The sequence below is a fragment of the Podarcis melisellensis genome, assembly GCF_964234715.1.
Source record: "Podarcis melisellensis genome assembly, chromosome: 13".
Classification (NCBI taxonomy): Eukaryota; Metazoa; Chordata; class Lepidosauria; order Squamata; family Lacertidae; genus Podarcis; species Podarcis melisellensis.
In genome coordinates this window covers 45206561-45216835 of record NC_138545.1, presented here as the reverse complement: position 1 = coordinate 45216835, position 10275 = coordinate 45206561, and the positions used below count along the sequence as shown (strand labels likewise).

At 46.9% G+C, this 10275-nt stretch overlaps 1 long non-coding RNA gene across 1 annotated transcript in view; it reads left to right on the top strand.

The window, feature by feature from the left end:
- The window catches only part of LOC309354435, a 146429-nt gene that overhangs the window by 36489 nt on the left and 99665 nt on the right, over positions 1–10275 (top strand). The window lies entirely within an intron of this gene.

The window sequence follows — 10275 nt, the reverse complement described above, 5'->3', positions numbered from 1 at the left end:
TCAGATCTCTGGGAGCCAGAGTTCTAGGCTATGAATTGCTATATTCACCCCGATGTAACAACACAGCTTCCTAACTCTTAACCTTGTAGGAGAAATCGGGCTGAGTTCTTATTATGAAAGTTTTCCTTTGTGCTGAGAATTCTGCAGTACTTCCTACTCTGTATTAGCCCTCTGCCCAGACAAGGAAGAGAGCTTAGATAGAAGGTGTTTGCGCATTGCGTGTTTCACGTAGACTGCCCTCGTGGATTCACTATTGTTGTGCAGTGTTGCAAATATGCGTGCCTCCAAAACCCATTGGAAGCGCACCGTTCAGTGTATTTACTGCACTGTGAACTCTGGAGTTTGCATAACTAACTCTCTCTTTTTTAAAAACAAAATCACCACCTTATCTGTGTCCACAGTTAACCATCTTCTTAGACCTCCCCGATCAATAAGAGACCTGGCACAACATGACAATATGAGTACAACGGCACATATTGCCGTGAGATCCACATTCCATTGTGACTACCCAAGGTTCCAGCTGGGATGAGGTGGTTTGAGTAAAGGTGAAGGATTGGTCAGGGGACTGTGTCATTCCGGGGCCTCGGCTGCACAGGAACAATCTCAGGACAGTGGTACCTCGGGTTAAGTACTTAATTCGTTCCAGAGCTCCGTTCTTAACCTGAAACTGTTCTTGACCTGAAGCACCACTTTAGCTAATGGGGCCTCCCGCGCCACCGGAGCACGATTTCTGTTCTCATCCTGAAGCAAAGTTCTTGCCAAGCAAGCCTTGACCTCAGGTTAACCCCTAACAGGCAGGCTGGAGGTCATGTGGCCGTACCCAATGCTTTTCCAAAGACCATTACATCTGTCATCAATAAAGTTGTGGCCTGATTTGACCCAATAAAAATAAAAATAAAAAATGAAGCAAAGTTCTTAACCCAAGGTACTATTTCTGGGTTAGCGGAGTCTGTAACCTGAAGCGTCTGTAACCTGAAGCGTATGTAACCCGAGGTACCACTGTACCTGTGCTTGAAGCTGCTGTTCTGTAACAGGAACATACCGTAACTTTGTGCTGCCCTGGAAGTGAAGTGAATACCCAACTCACCCCTAAGAGCTGCAGGCCTGAAAGTGCCGCCTCCTTGTCAAGGGACCTGCTGATGATGGTGAAGATCGTTCCACTATATAGGAGAGTGTGAAGTCCAAATATTCCAGATCTATAAGAAGAGATGCTCTGGATGCAGGGGGGGGGGGGACCCTCGTTAAACAAGTCAATATACTTGAAATAATACCATATAAAAAAGCAAGCATAGTGGCGCCAGCAGCAATAACAAAATCTGCCTGAATCTGCTGCTGTGTGAAAACCACTCTGTACAAACATGCAGTTTTTACATGGCCTTCTTGTCTTGGTCGGGCTCCGTTGCTTTTGAAAGGAGGATTTGCTTCTGATGTACCATACTGAAACTTGAGAAGCATCATTCCTGCTTTGTTTCTTTGAATGCAATGAAGGGGAAGGGAAATGGCAAATAACAAAGAGGACTGGAGACGGGTCTTGTCATGGAGGTGTGTTTCGTGAATGGCTCTCTCAACCAGGGATGGGAACCTCTGGTCTTCAGATGATGCTCAGTTCAGATTCCCCTCAGCCCCAGCCAGCATCGCCAGCGGTCAGAGATGGTGGGATTTGTAGTCCCCAGCAGCATGCAAAAAGTCACACGTTCCTTATCTCTGCTGCAAACCTTTCCTGGACCTAAGGAAGCTGGAGAGCCCCTTAGCACTGACCTAGCGTTATCGTTCTAGGTAACTGGACTGATTGCGTGTGAGAGCAAAAGCCAGTTCAGCTTTACTGATGACACCCAAAGTGATTGTGGCCAGTTTGCAAGTGGAAGAATGGAAGGTCATCAAAGACAACGAGGCCTTGTTCTAGTCCATGGCGGCTTATTCTACAATGGATCTGTTAATCTTCAAGGTGCTGCAAAGTTTTGTTTTGCTGGAAAAGACTTAACGTAGCTACAGATATACATATATGCTCATCCATTATACATCAGCTGCCTTTGGGAAGAAAGTAACTTGCTTTGCTCTGTAAGCAAGTGTAAGGCATGGTTAATGTTCACACTGATGGTTGCAATGGATGGAAACTCAAAACTCGGGTTTGAATTTGGATGGCTGCAAAACTATTTAGTGCATAATTCAGATTAACAACCCCCTGTTCCTTCAGATGGGACCATCAAGTTGCATTTAGTTGACCTGTACAATGGCATTGGTTGTATTCTCCAAATCAGTGTTTTTACATGTGAGCCAGGGGCAAATCGAAACGTTCAGGTCTGCTGCGTAGGATCTCTGCTGAGAAAACACAGCATTAAGTCCCTTTGTAACTTTCTTGTTCGAAATTCCTGCCTGCAGTTCTCCTGGAATTCTTAGAACTGTAAAGTTGGTCTTTCAACTTTTTTGCTTTATTGTCAAAGGATCTACCAACAAGCTGCTGGTGAGATTACACATTAACAGGCACACAATGTGGTGACAGGCCTTTGTATCGTATCAAAAGGCAGGTTGAATTCCATCCTGGCATTTTTGCAGCAGAAAATAGTGTGGTTTGGCTCGGCTTTTTCAAGTATGCATTTCACAAACAAAGTGTTTTATTTTTAACATGACCAACATTAAAGTCAGTTTGTTCGATTTAGGATTAACCTAAGTTCACGATCAATGCTCATATAACTTGGGAACTGCTACCGTAGCTTCCCACTAATGTACTGAAAAAAGAATTACGAGCAAGTAAACAATGCAATAGGGACGCAGGTGGCGCTGTGGGTTAAACCACAGAGCCTAGGACTTGCCGATCAAAAGGTCGGCGGTTCAAATCCCCGCGACAGGGTGAGCTCCCGTTGCTCAGTCCCTGCTCCTGCCAACCTAGCAGTTTGAAAGCACGTCAAAGTGCAAGTAGATAAATAGGTACCGCTCCGGCGGGAAGGTAAACAGCGTTTCCGTGCGCTGCTCTGGTTCGCCAGAAGCAGTTTAGTCATGCTGGCCACATGACCCGGAAGCTGTACGCTGGCTGCCTTCGCCAATAAAGCGAGATGAGCTCCGAAACCCCAGAGTCGGCAACGACTGGACCTAATGGTCAGGGGTCCCTTTACCTTTTTAAGTTCATGATCAATGCTCAAATAACTTGGGTACTACTACCATAGCTTCCCACTAATGTCCCGAAAAAAGAATTACGAGCAAGTAAACAAGGCAATAATAAATCTTAGCCATTCTTGCTTGCTACTCCTTATTCCTCACCTAGTCTTCACTTCCTGAGAGCTGCTTTTCCTTAACACGCCAGGCTCTTCCTAAAGCTCTTCTCTGCCTAGGTTACTATTTGCTCCCTCTCTAACAAATTCATATTCTGCATAGCAGAAACTCAGAATTTAAACAGTTGTCCTGTTTCACAACCTAGCAGTTCGAAAGCACCTCCGGGTGCAAGTAGATAAATAGGGACCGCTTACCAGCGGGAAGGTAAACGGCGTTTCCGTGTGCGGCTCTGGCTCGCCAGATGCAGCTTTGTCACGCTGGCCACGTGACCCGGAAGTGTCTCCGGACAGCGCTGGCCCCTGGCCTCTTAAGTCAGATGGGCGCACAACCCCAGAGTCTGTCAAGACTGGCCCGTACGGGCAGGGGTACCTTTACCTTTACCTGTTTCACATAAACTTGGCACACAACAGTGCTTCCAGTACTTTGATGGCATTCCTCCCTGGTAGGATGTTGTATTCTGTTTTGTTTTGGCTTCCCTGTCCATCTTCTCTGTCATTTGTTATATAGTAATCTTCATCCTCCTTACCAAGAAGTTCCTTCATGACCTTTTTGATATCAGGATTTGTATTTAAAAGAGTATAGACAACTTCCCTTCCACGTGTTCACCAAGAGTAGGTCTATTGGCTCACCATAAACACTTTGGCATTGTTTTCTATCTGCCTGTAGTGTGGTGTTTTTAACTTCATCTTGTCATCCATTTCCTTGAAGTCTGGTAACCCGGTGCGAATGTTTTTGTTGCTGTTGAAGCATGACCAGTTGGTAGCGTATGAAGTGGCTCCATAACTGGAAAAATCCTTGTATTTTTCTGTTTGCTTTTAACTGTGGAGGCACATAGAGATGCTTTAAGTGCACTGTGTACTTTTTCACACACAAATTAATTAGGAGAATTTGACACAAAGGTTTGAAATCGATAGTCTTACCTGAATTATTTTATTGAAGCACATTTGCATGCATTTGCAAGTTTGGCCTAAATTCTGCATCTTCAGAGAAAGCTCTGAAGGAGGGCTCTTTCTTGTCTCTTTTCTCCCCTTTGTCTACCAAGATGTTCCTGTCTATGTGCCTGTACAGTTTCAAGCCTATTTTTGGACTGTTTAAGCAAGGAGCAGTTGAAAGAAAGAAAGTGTCTGCTGATTGTTCAGGGTTTTTAAAACGAAAATGGATTGTGAAGAGCTCCCAAAGGACCTCTCCAAACGGTATGGATGGGCAGCAAAATGGCAAATGCAATTCAGTGTAAACAAGTGCAGAGTGATGCGTGTCAGGGCAAAAAAGATTCTTAATTTCACATAGACACTTGTGGCAGTGACTGACCAGGAGCGAAACCTTGGCGGTTAGTGTGTGACAGCTTTGGAAAAGGGGAATCCCGTTTTAGGGATCATTAGAAGGGGAAAATGAAAACAGAACTGCCGTTACAAAACAAATCTCTGGTGGGCTGTATTTGGAATACAAGCTGGGAAAGGTTCAGAAAAGTGTACCCAGAATTATCAAGGCAACGGAGAACTTCCCCTATGACGGAAGACTGCAGTGTTTGGGGCTTTTTAGTTCAGAGGAAGACGAGGAAGAGGCGACATGATAGAGGTGTATAAAATTGTCCGTAGCCAAAAGAAAACGAGCAGAGCATGGCTGGCTTTAAAACAGGATTAGGCAAATGCATGGGGGTGACAGCTGTCAATGGCAACTAACCATGATGACTGTGTTCTTCCACTTTCTGAGGCTGGGTGGCGCTGTGGGTTAAACCTCAGAGCTAGGACTTGCCGATCAGAAGGTCAGCAGTTCAAATCCCCGCGATGGGGTGAGCTCCTTCTGCTCGGTCCCTGCTCCTGCCCACCTAGCAGTTCAAAAGCATGTCAACATGCAAGTAGATAAATAGGTACCACTCCAGCGGGAAGGTAAACGGCATTTCCATGCGCTGCTCTGGTTCGCCAGAAGCGGCTTAGTCATGCTGGCCACATGACCCGGAAGCTGTACACCAGCTCCCTCGGCCAATAAAGCGAGATGAGTGCCGCAACCCCAGAGTCGGTCACGACTGGACCTAATGGTCAGGGGTCCCTTTACCTTTACGCTTCTGAAAACCAGTTGCTGGAAACTGCAAAGAGTGTTTCTGTGCCCTGGTCCTGTTTGCAGGAGAACAAGATGCTGGACTAGTTGGGCCATTGGCCCGATCCAACAGGTCATCATTATTATTATTAGCATTTGTTCTTTTGTTAGTTGTATTACGCACCCTTCGCCAGCAGGTCCCAGAGTCGGTTGCAACAATTACATTCAGAGCGTCCAGTAGCAGGGCTGGGCGATACCTGTTTTTCAACATCGTGATATATTGCCAGCTAAACATTGTGATATGACAATATATCACAACGTCAGAAACAAGGATCCAGCTATGTAGAGACATTGGCTGGCTTCACGGCTTTTCCAGCATCATGATTTTTGTGTAGCACAAATATACACGCAAATCACGATTCACAGTACAGTGGTACCTCGGCTTAAGAACTTAATTCGTTCTGGAGGGCCGTTCTTAACCTGAAACTGTTCTTAACCTGTGGTACCACTTTAGCTAATGGGGCCTCCTGCTGCCGCTTCACCGCCAGAGCACGATTTCTGTTCTCATTCTGAAGCAAAGCTCTTAACCCGAGGTACTATTTCTGGGTTAGCGGAGTCTGTAACCTGAAGCGTCTGTAACCCGAGGTACCACTGTATATTGCCAGGTCAACAGTTATGAAACTGATATCGCAATACGGACTTCAAACTGGTTTATAATTTATTATTTATACCCCGCCCATCTGGTGGGGTTTCCCCAGCCACTCTGGTCAGCTTCCAACAGAACACTAAAATACAATAACCTATTAAACATTAAAAGCTTCCCTAAACAGGGCTGCCTTCAGATGCCTTCTAAAAGTTTGGTAGTTGTTTTTCTCTTTGACATCTGGTGGGAGGGCGTTCCACAGGGCGGGTGCCACTACCGAGAAGGCCCTTTGCCTGGTTCCCTGTAACTTGGCTTTTCGTAGCGAGGGAACCACCAGAAGGCCCTCGGCGCTGGACCTTAGGTTTGGGACAATATATCGCCCAGCTCTAGTGGTCAGGCTATAGCATCCTAAGAAAGCGACAAGAAAGCTGCGTAGGATGCCACCCCAACAAATCTACAGCCCCTTCCCACTTTGCTTTCTTTTTTTAGGTTTTTCCTGCAGCCACAGATAATATAAAGTTGTTCTTCTGCGTGAGTCTGCAGAACCTCAGTATGCTAGGATGCTGAATTCCGCATCGACAAAATGATGCTGCGCAGTTGAAAGCTCGGTAGGTGCTGGAAGGAATGACTTCAGGTCATGCAATGCAAGGTCTGCCCTCTTCAAAGTCTGCTAAGTTCTCATGCTGCTGACCAGAAAGCTGAGCAAACGGAGCTTGCTTTGTGCAAGCCGTGTTCGGTCAGTAATCTGGCACAGCGCATGAGGCTGCCTTCACCTTTTCAACTGGTGTAGAATGAAGCTTTCTGTTTACAGATGGGCACGCCTAGAGCATGAAACACCGCCAGTTTGGGTCTCGATACATGGCTGCCTCTAGCATTCTAGGTGCTGGTTTCAGTTTACGCTCTGCATCCCGTACAGACCAGGGGACTGATACCTTCTCAGTATGTGCCCCATCACAATCTGTCAGTGGAGAGCAAGCAGTCTCTCAGGGAGTCCTCTGTACAGCTTGGCGACATGGGTGGTGCAGTGGTCTAAACCACAGAGCCTAGGACTTGCCAATCAGAAGGTCGGTGGTTTGAATCCCCGCGGCAAGGTGAGCTCCCATTGCTCTGTCCCAGCTCCTGTCAACCTAGCAGTTCGAAAGCACACCAGTACAAGTAGATAAATAGGTACCGCTGCGGCGGGAAGGTAAATGGCGTTTCCACGCGCTGTGGCTTCTGTCATGGTGTTCCATTGCACCAGAAGCGGTTTAGTCATGCTGGCCACATGACCCGCAAACCTGTCTGTGGACAAACGCCGGCTCCCTTGGCCTGAAAGCGAGATGAGCGCCACAACCCTGCCTTTAACTGGGCTTTGAATCCACACGATGGTGTGAGCTCCCATTGCTCTGTCCCAGCTTCTGCCAACCTAGCAGTCTGAAAGCACACCAGTGCAAGTAGATAAATAGGTACCGCTGTGGCGGGAAGGTAAATGGCGTTTCCATGCACCCTGGCTTCCGTCATGGTGTCCCATTGCACTAGAAGCGGTTTAGTCATGCTAGCCACATGACCTGGAAAGCTGTCTGTGGACAAACACCTGCTCCCTTGGCCTGAAAGCGAGATGACCGCCACAACCCCATCTTTGACTGGACTTAACCGTCCATGGGTCCTTTTTACATCTCGGGGACAAGAGCTTCACATGGTAGCAGCTCTTTAGCTGCGGCTGTAAGACAAGGAAGGGGAAACTCTATCCCGGGGCACTCCAGACCTCTGCATCTTGGCCTCAGGCCTGTTCCCTCCCTTTCCTTGAAGGGGCTTTTGGTTTGACTGGAACACATCCTTGAACTCTTAATACTTGTTTGCCTCTCTTGAGGATAGAGAGGGCTTTGTGGTTACGTGTAGAAAGTAGCTAGCTGTACAATTGCAAAATTTTAATTAGTTACTCTGCCCGCTTTTGCCCGTTGCTGGCATGTGGCCCCGGGAAGGTTGCACAGAAAGGATTATGGCCCTCAGGGAGAAAAAGGCACACCTCCCCCGGTGCTCTTAAGTGACCTAGTAAAGCTTCCGCCAAAATTACCTTGCGTAGCTCTCTGTTTGGGAGGGGAAAGTGTTGTAATTTTCTAGCGTCTTGTTATTGAAACAAGTACAGTGGTACCTCAGGTTAAGTACTTAATTCGTTCTGAAGGTCTGTTCTTAACCTGAAACTGTTCTTAACCTGAGATACCACTTTAGCTAATGGGGCCTCCCTCTGCCACCGTGCAATTTCTGTTCTCACCCTGAAGCAAAGTTCTTAACCTGAGGTAATATTTCTGGATTAGTGGAGTCTGTAACCTGAAGCGTCTGTAACCTGAAGCGTATGTAACCCGAGGTACCACTGTATATGTAAGCGCGTCTGTTAATGATTAAATGTGACCTCCCTCAAGACTTTAGGGCAGAGGGTTTCCCAAACTTGGGTGTCCGGCTGTTTTTGGACTACAATTCCCATCATCCCTGACCACTGGTCCTACTAGCTAGGGGTGATGGGAGTTGTAGTCCAAAAACAGCCAGAGTCCCAAGTTTGGGAAGCCCTGCTTTGGGGTGGTTTGAATCTGCTAGTAATGAAAGACCCAGTGATGCCTTTTTCCAGTATTATTGCTGCTGCTGTTATTACATTGCACCTGTATCCCTTCTAAATGGGTTTCCTTCCCGCCAACCCTGTGAGGTTGTTTCGGCTAAGAGGCCATAGATGGGGCTCCAATGCAGGTACATTCCAGAGAAAAATAAATTTTATGTTTCCAGCTTTGATGATATTATTATTATTATTATTAACAACAACAACAAATAAAAAAATAATAATATTAGTAATAATTTATTATTTATTCCCTGCCCATCTGGCTGGCTTTCCCCAGCACTCTGGGCAGCTCCCAACAGAATATTAAAAATACGATAAAACATCGAACATTAAAAACTTCCCTATACAGGGCTGCCTTCAGATGTCTTCTAAAAGTCAGGTCATTGTTTATTTCCTTGACATCTGATGGGTGGGCGTTCCACAGGGCGGGCGCCACTACCAAGAAGGTCCTATTCCTGGTTCCCTGTAACCTCACTTCTCTCAGGGAGGAAACTGCCAGAAGGCCCTCAGAGCTGGACCTCAGTATCCAGGCTGAATGATGGAGGTGGAGACGCTCCTTCAGGTACACTGGGCTGAGGCCATTTAGGGCTTTAAAGGTCAGCACCAAAACTTTGAACTGTGCTCAGAAACGTACTGGGAGGCAATGGAAGTCTTACAGGACTGGTTTTATGTGGTCTCGGCGGCCGTTCCCAGTCACCAGTCTAGCTGCCACATTCTGGATTAGTTGTAGTTTCCGGGTCACCTTCAAAGGTAGCACCACGTAGAACGCATTGCAGTTGTCCAAGCGAGAGATAACCAAAGCATGCACCACTCCGGCCAGACAGTCCGCGGGCAGGTAGGGTCTCAGCCTGCGTACCAGATGGAGCTGGTAGACAGCCGCCCTGGACACAGAGTTGATTGTTGACTGCTTGGGATCGGAGGACTTTGATCTGTAGGATTTAAATTACGTTGTCCTTTTGGCAGACCTTTGTTGGCTTTGGAAAGAGGATTAGATGAGTTTGTGGAAGATCAGGCTATCAGTGACTTGGAGACACAATGGCTATGTTCTACCTTCACTACTGGAGGCAAGGCTGCCTTGGGGTAGCGGTTGCAGGGGAGCTTGAGTGCACTTGGGTTCTACTTGGAGGCATCTGGCTGGCTTCTGGGAGAACTGGACCAGTTGGGCCCTTTGGTCTGATCCATCGGGAAAAGCAGTAGGCTGATGCCATGGTGGAGCTGAGCCACCTTCAGCTGAACCACTGCTGCACATGGCAACAGGAGAAGGGATGGAGGCAAGGTAGGAGGGTTTATGTTGTAAACAAAAATTCCCCTTTCCCCTTATGGGGTATTCAAGAGCCCATATAGAGTCCTTACATAGGTTCCCTTTTGGTAGGAGAGAATAACAGAGGCCAACCAGAGAATATTGAGAAGCAAAGCAGCTAGTAAGCTTGATCTTTTCTGATCTGTTGCAACAGGGTGCTCCCCCCCTACACACACAGGAGAGGAGGAGGAACCCAGAAAAATAGCGCACAAGACCTTATAAAGACTTTTGAAATTCCCACCCTGTAGATCCAGACCACCCCCAGAAAACATCATACATACATCACAGAAGGGATGTAACCTAAGACCACCCCTCAGATACATCATACCTACATCACAAAAAAGGCACAAAAACAGAAATTTTAATGTTGTTTTTCTCCTGTCGTTGTTTATCTCCTGTCTGGCAGGTTACTTGATTGGATTGCCTGGGTAGCCTGGCCAGTCT